At 57.0% G+C, this 7,851-nt stretch overlaps 1 protein-coding gene and 1 long non-coding RNA gene across 4 annotated transcripts in view; both read right to left on the bottom strand.

Moving 5' to 3' along the window:
- Positions 1-224: 224 nt before the first annotated feature.
- Positions 225-7,851, bottom strand: part of LOC139825460 (dynein axonemal heavy chain 9-like) — a 184,354-nt gene continuing 176,727 nt past the window's right edge. Inside the window, exons 23-24 of one of the 3 annotated variants that reach the window (XR_011742077.1) lie at positions 612-733; positions 225-344 (exon numbers count right to left, since the gene is read on the bottom strand). The gene's annotated coding sequence lies outside the window, so the exon portion shown is untranslated. Of the gene's footprint in view, positions 345-611; positions 734-7,851 lie in introns of those variants that run through there. The other 2 variants (XR_011742073.1, XR_011742079.1) reach the window with 2 other exon arrangements.
- LOC139829590 (uncharacterized) overlaps positions 5,008-7,851 on the bottom strand; it is a 43,129-nt gene continuing 40,285 nt past the window's right edge. The window contains exon 3 of the long non-coding RNA XR_011742126.1: positions 5,008-5,147. This is a non-coding gene — a long non-coding RNA (uncharacterized lncRNA). The remainder of the gene's footprint in view (positions 5,148-7,851) is intronic.

Raw genomic sequence — 7,851 nt, 5'->3', positions numbered from 1 at the left:
GAGACCTCTCACACACACAAAAGGAAACCCACACTAACGTGGGAGCATGGAGCACCAGGGCAAAAAATGATCATCCATGTTTCTCCTAAATCAGAGCCTGCTGGCTACTGCAAGGCTCAACTATTGCAAGAAAACGTTCACAAATAATAAACCAAATACTAACAAACGCAAAAGGCCAGTAACCAATGAACACTGAACACTTACCCCTGCGATTCCCCTCAGGCTCAGGAACAGGATTACACCAAGAGGCTTGATCAGCATGGACTGCAGGAACCAAACAGGGAGTCAAACACGGGTGGGAGCTTCCATGGCACGTTGTGATCTCCTGCTTCCTCAGTCACCTGCTGTGATGGGAGAGGGTGAGATAATGACACGAGACACATACAGAGGTGTGTGTTCCCACAGCTAGAAACAGAGCACGGGTGACCTTTTTGCTGAGACCTAGCAGGTTTTCAGGCAAATTGAACATTCATGACTTGTCTGTGTAATACCACCAAGGCACAAAAAGCTTTTGGAAAGCCTCTGAGAGGATCTTGGGTACAATCACACACGAATAACCTATTAAAACACGAGTGTTTATTCGCTCAAGCAGACAGACAGTGACAACTCACCTCTGGGACAGCCCAAGGCTCCTAACCAGGACCCAGCTGAGAAGCTCGATCAACTCTGCCAAGGCCATGTCCTGGAGTCAAGCACAGATCAGAGAGGTTTCCAGGCTCACCGAGCAACACTCCTGCATTCCAGGGAAAAGAGGGCATAGACAAGAGAGAAAAAACAAAACACAACACAACATATTTAGGACAACAGTGCCCATATCTTGCAGAAAAATAGCCGTATTTGGGGAAAAAACTGGCAAAATGGCAAAATATTCCAAATATCTGGGGGCTAAATTGGTCAACACAGGCAAAAGAATCAGTATTTGGGCAAAAAGTGGCCCAAAGAGGCAAAAACATCCACACTTGGGTGCAAAGCTGTCGGCAAACATGAAAACATCCCATATTTGGGATCACAGTGCCCATATCAGGGGAAAAAATGGGCAAAAGCACCTGAGTATATCGGGTCAAGAGAGGCAGAAAAACCAAAGCACCACTAGATTTGAGCAAATCTGGCCAAAAAGGGGTATAACATCCCCAGATTCAGGGTGAAACTGGACCAAAGAGTCGAAGTATGCCCAGATTTGGGTAAAAAAATGGCCAAAAATGGCCCAAACACCCCCAGATTTGGGTATAAACAAAACTGGAAAACCAAAGAACTCCCAGATATAGGCAGAAACGATCCCAAAGGGCACAAATGTGCCCAGGTTTAGCTCTAAAGTGGCCCAAAGTGCCAAAGCAATCCCAGCTTTGATTTGAAACGGGCCCAAAGGCTCAAAGCGCGCCCTGGGATGGGGCCGTGTGGCACGAGGCTGGGGGGCAGGGAGGGCCCCACAGGGACTCAGTGCTGGTTTCTGCCCTGTGCCAGCACTCCCAGCCCCTGCTTGCCCAGAACCTGCCCCTGAAGCAGCCGCAGCCCCTCTCCCCTCCCTGCGGGTGTCTGCCCCCTGCCCACACCCTGGTGCTGCCTGGCTCGCCCTGCCCGGCCCAGCCCGGCTGCTCTCCCGGCCCCAGCCCCAGCCCTGGCCCCACTGCTGCCCTGCTGAGCTGCTCGGGGCTGGGTGCTGCCCCTGCTCGCCCACCTGCTCCCTGCGCTCGGCTGGAGCAGCCTGGGCGTCCCGGGCTGCCAGGGACACCAGGAGGAGGAACAGGGTGAGGACCATGGCCCCCACGCTCGCCCCATGATGCTGCTGCTGCCAAGACACAGCACAGCACGTCACCGAGGGGCTCTGACCTCACAGTCACATTGGAATCACCACATCTGCACACTGCTGCATGGCCTTGTGCTACACCAGCATGGAAGGAACAGAAGTGGAGAAGGGTGCACCTATTTTGGGAGGCAGCACTGCCTGTGGGAGTGCACAGGCTCTCACTTCTTGCTTCCCAGAAATCAATCAATCAATCAATCAATCAATCAATACCAAAAGCTACATATTAATAGCAAATTAAAAAAAAAAAAAGCCAACTTCAAGGGTCTTTACTTGTAGCTGTTTTTGTCAGGCAGCTCTCTAGGAAGAAACCAGCTTTTCCTGCTAGTTTGACCACAGCTTCAATGCCTTTAAAGCCACCACTTCTGAGCTCTGCTGCTCCAACACAGCCTCACAGCCCAGCAAAATCATAGTGCAGGCAGAAAGCTTCACCATACAGAGATGGAGACAGTCAGGAATACGTTCCTCTCAAAAGCAGACACTGCAAACCACGAGAAACCCTGCACAGAGTTGGAGAAGGGTGGAGGAAACGGTGAGGAAGAAGCAGAGAGGGGCAGAGAGAGAAGAGATGAAGAGGAAGAAGGACACGGTAGGAAAGAGGAGGGAGCAGGGAGGGAGGGAGGGGAGCACAAAACAGGATGAAATGACCCCAAGGGCCCAGCACTCACCACAGTTCCTGCTCTCTGCACTGCCAGGCAAGCTGTGGAGCTCAGGCCCTTCTGTCTGCCTGTCTTTCCCTCCCCTCCTATTCTGTAGCTCCAGCCGTTTGTCCATCCCGCACCTAAGAGAACACATGGGTGTCTGACAGCTCTCACAGCACGAGGCTCCCCAGACGCACCCCACACACACACACACTATACGGCCGGACAGTGATTTTCCCCACTTACACAGACCCTGCGGTGCACGTTTGTGATCTGCTCTGCTGAGGCTGCTCACAGGGACTCTTCCTCACCCAGAGGGGCAGCTGTCTCTGGTGCAGCTGCAGCAGCAGCTGTGGGGATCCCCTGCACTCCACCCTCCAGCTGCTTCCCCTTCTCCTGCTCTCTCCAGCTCCAGCCCCAGCAGCTCCTCTCCAGAAAGTGCCCCCTGCCCCCTCCCCCACCCAGGAGAACAAGGCCAGAGCAGCCCACACACACCTGGGCCAGAGGCAGCAAGACATCTCCAGGGCCCCAGAGGGAGGAAAAAGGGCCCCAGGGCTGGGCCGGGCGCTGCTCGGCCTCGGGCAGCTCCACGGGCGCCATGGCAAAGCTCACGCTGGCCGCCTGCAGAGCAACCGCCTGCTCAGCCTGGGCTGCGCCACCATTGGTCGGGAGGGCTGTCAGTCTCCTCCCCTGAGCTGATCCTGCAGCTCATTGGCTGCCTGGGCAGTGATTCTGTCCTGGTTTGAGGCTCACCCAGCCCTGAGGTGATACTCTCTCTGATTGGCTGCCTGAGGGGTTACTCCCTCCACAGTGTCAGCCTTCCCTGAGCTGCTGTTTCCTCTGATTGGCTGTCTGGGATTTCCCCACTGGCTCCCCCCACCAAATGATTGGTCAGACCATTTGTCAATCATCCCTGTGCTGCACTCCCACCAGGTGTGATTGGTGCAGCCAGCACAGCCCGCCCCTGAGGGCTGCACAGTTTGTTCAACTGTCGCCAACTGTCCTGCAGGTCTCAAATCTCGATTGGCTGCTTACGTTTCAATCACATGACTTACCCCGCCTCCTCAAATGTGATTGGCTGCATTTCATCCCCTGGCTGTCCGCAGACTTCCGGGCGGTTGTTGCCAGGCAGCGGCTCCACCTGAAAATGAAGCTGCGGGCCCTGACCAAAGGCCGTGGGTGATGAAAGACGCGTTGGGACCCTAAACATGAGGATTTGGCCCCAAGTGGGCGGCTCTGGGCACTCAGAAGGACGGGCAGATGCTACAGATGGCGCTTTGGGCTCTGCACACGAGGGGACCTTCTTGGCTCCACCCGAGCTGGGTTTGGTGCCCGTGACCCCACGTTCCAGCTCTGCTGTGCTTTCTGACCTCATGGGCCCTCTTGTCCTGCCCAACTTCTGCTGCCAAACCCTGCTGTGGGAAACAATCCCCTTGCCAAGAGAACAGCCCCGGGCAGGATCTCTCAGCAAAGCGTATTTTATAAACGATTTGGCAAGACCAGGTGTTCTACCCGAAGACAGCACAGGGAATGGGACAAAAAGCCCCCGCTTACACATCCACCAACCCCAGCTGCACATTCCCTGCCCTGCTCCCCAGCGCTTGGCACTGCAGGGGTTACAGACTCCCCAGGGCTGGCCTCAGTTTACCTGTCTCATTCATCTAATTAACAACCCTCTCACCTTATTGATTTATTTGAAATATGGATTCCTGGCTCTTTGGTTGCCCTTCCCCCTCGATTATCTTTTTAAACACAGTGATCAGTTTGGACTGTGAGCACCTCGGTGCCACCCTCGCCACCCTTGGCCACCGCCACCGCCACCCCAGTGACCCCCACGGCTCCACCAGTGAACTGGAATGATGGCACGGGGCGTGCGTGTGTCTCTGGGGTCCCTGTGGCCAGCTGTGTGTCCCACGGGTGTGTGTCTGTGCTGGGGCACGTATCCCATGGCTGGCATGGCCAGGACAAGCACGTCTGCAGGATGGAGCTGCCCCAGCCTCCCTGCTCCTGTGCTGGCTCTGACTCGTGCCCATGACCCAGCCCGTCTCCACATCCCAGCAGTCTCTGTGACCCAGGCCATCCATGTCCCAGCCTATCTCTATGTCCCAGCCCACCCCCGTGTCCCAGTCCATCTCCATGTCTCAGCAGCCTCTGCGCCCCCACCTGTCCTGGTTTTGGTAAAAACAAGTTTCTCTTTTAGTGAATTTTGCCTGTCAGCCAAAGCCTTCATGTCAGCTGCATTTTCCTGGAGAACCAGACACATGTTTTGGCAAACCCAGCAATGCAATGGAAACTTATTGACAAGCACAGATGGACATCTCGCGAGAGGGGCAACGAGAAACCGGTGACCAACTGTGTATAACATTCCGTTCACGTGAATACTTCATATAAAAGTGGGAGATCACGAGGATCTTGTCCCTTTTCCTTCCCTTTTGCCTTTTTCCTTCCCTTCTGCTCATGGCCGACATCAGGAGAGGACCTTGCTGGTCGTCCCTGCGAACGGAGGCCAGTGAGAGACTGAATCCAGCTCCGGTTGGCTGCATAGTCCAGTCCAGGACTTTGGGTGCTGGCTCTGCAGTTGCTCAGACTTACAAGATGGGTTTTGTATATTTGTATTATTTTCTCTGTTCTCATCAGTAGCATCAGTAAAACATCTTGAACTTTTCCAGCTCTCTCCCCTCTGTGCTTCTTCCCCTCCCGATCGCCTGAGTGGGAAGGGGGGAGAGGGAGGGGCAAAAGGGGGAAGTGGGGGGGAGAGGAGGTTGACAACACATCTGCCAGGGTTTGATTGTCACCCCGCAATCTTAACCCTCGACAGGGACAAAGGGGGACCCAGGATGTCACAATGGGCCCTGGGGACACCGGGGGGTCCTGGGATGTCACAATGGCCCCTGGGGACAACGGGGGGTCCTGGGATGTCACAATGAGCCCCAGTGACAAAGGGGTTCACCATGGTGCCACAATGGGCCCTGGGGACAAAGGGGGTCCCCATGGTACAACAATGGGCCCTGGGGACAAACGAGGTCCCAAGGATGTCACAATAGGCCCTGGGGAAAAAGAGGGGGTCCCCTGAATATCACAATGGGCTCTGGGGACAAGGGGGGTCCCCCGGATGTCACAATGGCCTCTGCGGACAAAGGGGGTCCCCAGGATGTCACAATGGGCCCTGGGCACAAACGGGATCCCCATTATGTCACAATGGGCCTTGGAGACAAGGGGTGTCCCACCCTGTCACAATGGGTCCTGGGGACAAAGGGGTCCCCAGGATGTCACAATGGGCCCTGGGGACAAGGGGGGTCATGGGATGTCACAATGGGTCCTGGGGACAAAGGGGTCCCCACGGTGTCACAATGGGCCCTTGAGACAACAGGGTCCCCAGGATGTCACAATGGGCCTGGGGACAAAGGGGGTCCCCAGGATGTCACAATGCGCCCTGGGGAAAATGGGGGGTCCTGGGATGTCACAATGGGCCCTGGGGACAAAGGGGGCTCCCCAGGATGTCACAATGGGCTCTGAGGACAAGAGGGGTCCCAAGGATGTCACAATTGGCACTGGAGAAAAAGGGGAGGGTCCCCACGGTGCCACGATGGGCCCTGGGGACAAGGGGGTTCCCAGGATGTCACAATGGGCCCTGGGTACAATGCGGGGTCCTGGGATGTCACAATGGGCCCTGGGGACAAAGGGAGTCCCCAGGATGTCACAATGGGCCCTGGGGACAAAGGGGGTTCCCCTGAACGTCACAATGGGCCCTGGAGACAAAGGGGGGTCCCCAGGATGTCACAATGGGCACTGGAGAAAAAGGGGGGGTCCCCACGATGTCACAATGAGCCCTGGGGACAATGGGGGATTCTGGGATGTCACAATAGGCCCTGGGGACAAAGGGGGTCCCCAGGATGTCACAATAGGCCCTGGGGACAAAGAGGAGTCCCCTGAATGTCATAATGGGCCCTGAGGACAAGGAGGGTCTCCACGGTGTCACAATGGGCCCTGGGGACAAAGGGGGTCCCCATGGTGTCAGAATGGGCCCTGGGGACAAAGGGGGGTCCCCAGGATGTCACAATGGGCCCTGGGGACAATGGGGGGTCCTGGGATGTCACAATAGGCCCTGGGGACAAAGGGGGTCCCCATGATTTCACAATGGGCCCAGGGGACAATGGGGCATCCTGGGACGTCACAATGGGCCCTGGGGACAAAGGGGGTCCCCATGGTGTCACAATGGCCCTGGGGATAAAGGGGGACCCCAGGATGTGTATAATGGGGCCTGGGGACAATGGGGGGTCCTGGGATGTCACAATGGGCTCTGGGGACAATAGGGGGTCCTGGGACGTCACAATGGGCCCTGGAGAAAAGGGGGGGTCCTGGCATGTCACAATAGGCCCTGGGGACAAAGGGGGTCTTCAGGATGTCACAATGGGCCCGGGGGACAAAGGGGGTCCCCAGGATGTCACAATAGGCCCTAGGGAAAAAGAGGGCTCCCCAGGATATCACAATGGGCCCTGGGGACAAAGAGGGGTCCACAGGATGTGCACAATGGGCCCTGGGGACAAAGGGGGCTCCCCAGGATATCACAATGGGCTCTGGTGACATAGGGGTCCCCAAGATGTCACAACGGGTCCTGGGGACAAGGGGGGTCCCAAGGATGTCACAATGGGCACTGGAGACACAGGGGGGGTCCCCACGGTGCCACGATGGGCCCTGGGGACAAGGGGGTCCCCAGGATGTAACAATGTGCCCTTGGGACAATGGGGGCTCCTGCGGTGTCACAATGGGCCCTGGGGACAAAGGGAGGCCCCAGGATGTCACAATGGACCCTGGGGACAAAAGGGGTCCCCAGGATGTCACAATGGGCCCAGGGGACAACGAAGCATCCTGGGACGCCACAATGGGCCCGGGGAAAAAGGGGGGTCCCCAGGTTGTTCACAATGGGCCCTGGGGACAATGGGGGTCCTGGGATGTCACAATGAACCCTAGGGACAAAGGGGGTCCCCAGGATGTCACAATGGGCCCTGGGGATAAAGGGGACTCCCCAGGATGTCACAATAGGCCCTGGGGACAAAGGGGGTCCCCAGGATGTCACAACGGGCCCTGGGTACAAGGGGGGTCCCACCCTGTCACAATGAGCACTGGGGACAAAGGGGGTCCCCAGGATGTCACAATGGGCACTGGAGACAAAGGGGGGGTCTCCACGGTGCCACAATGGGCCCTGGGGACAAGAGGGTCCCCACGGTTTCACAATGGGCCCTGGGGACAAGGGGGATCCCCGCCCTGTCACAATGGGCCCTGGGGCCAAAGGGATCCCCAGGATGTCACAATGGGCCCTGGGGACTGCGGGGGGTACTAGGATGTCACAATGGGTCTTGGGGACAAAGGGGGTACCCAGGATGTCACAATGGGCCCTGGGGACAATAG

The sequence above is a fragment of the Patagioenas fasciata genome, chromosome 21, assembly GCF_037038585.1.
Source record: "Patagioenas fasciata isolate bPatFas1 chromosome 21, bPatFas1.hap1, whole genome shotgun sequence".
In the NCBI taxonomy this organism is placed as follows: Eukaryota; Metazoa; Chordata; class Aves; order Columbiformes; family Columbidae; genus Patagioenas; species Patagioenas fasciata.
This window is presented reverse-complemented; position numbering and strand designations above follow the sequence as displayed.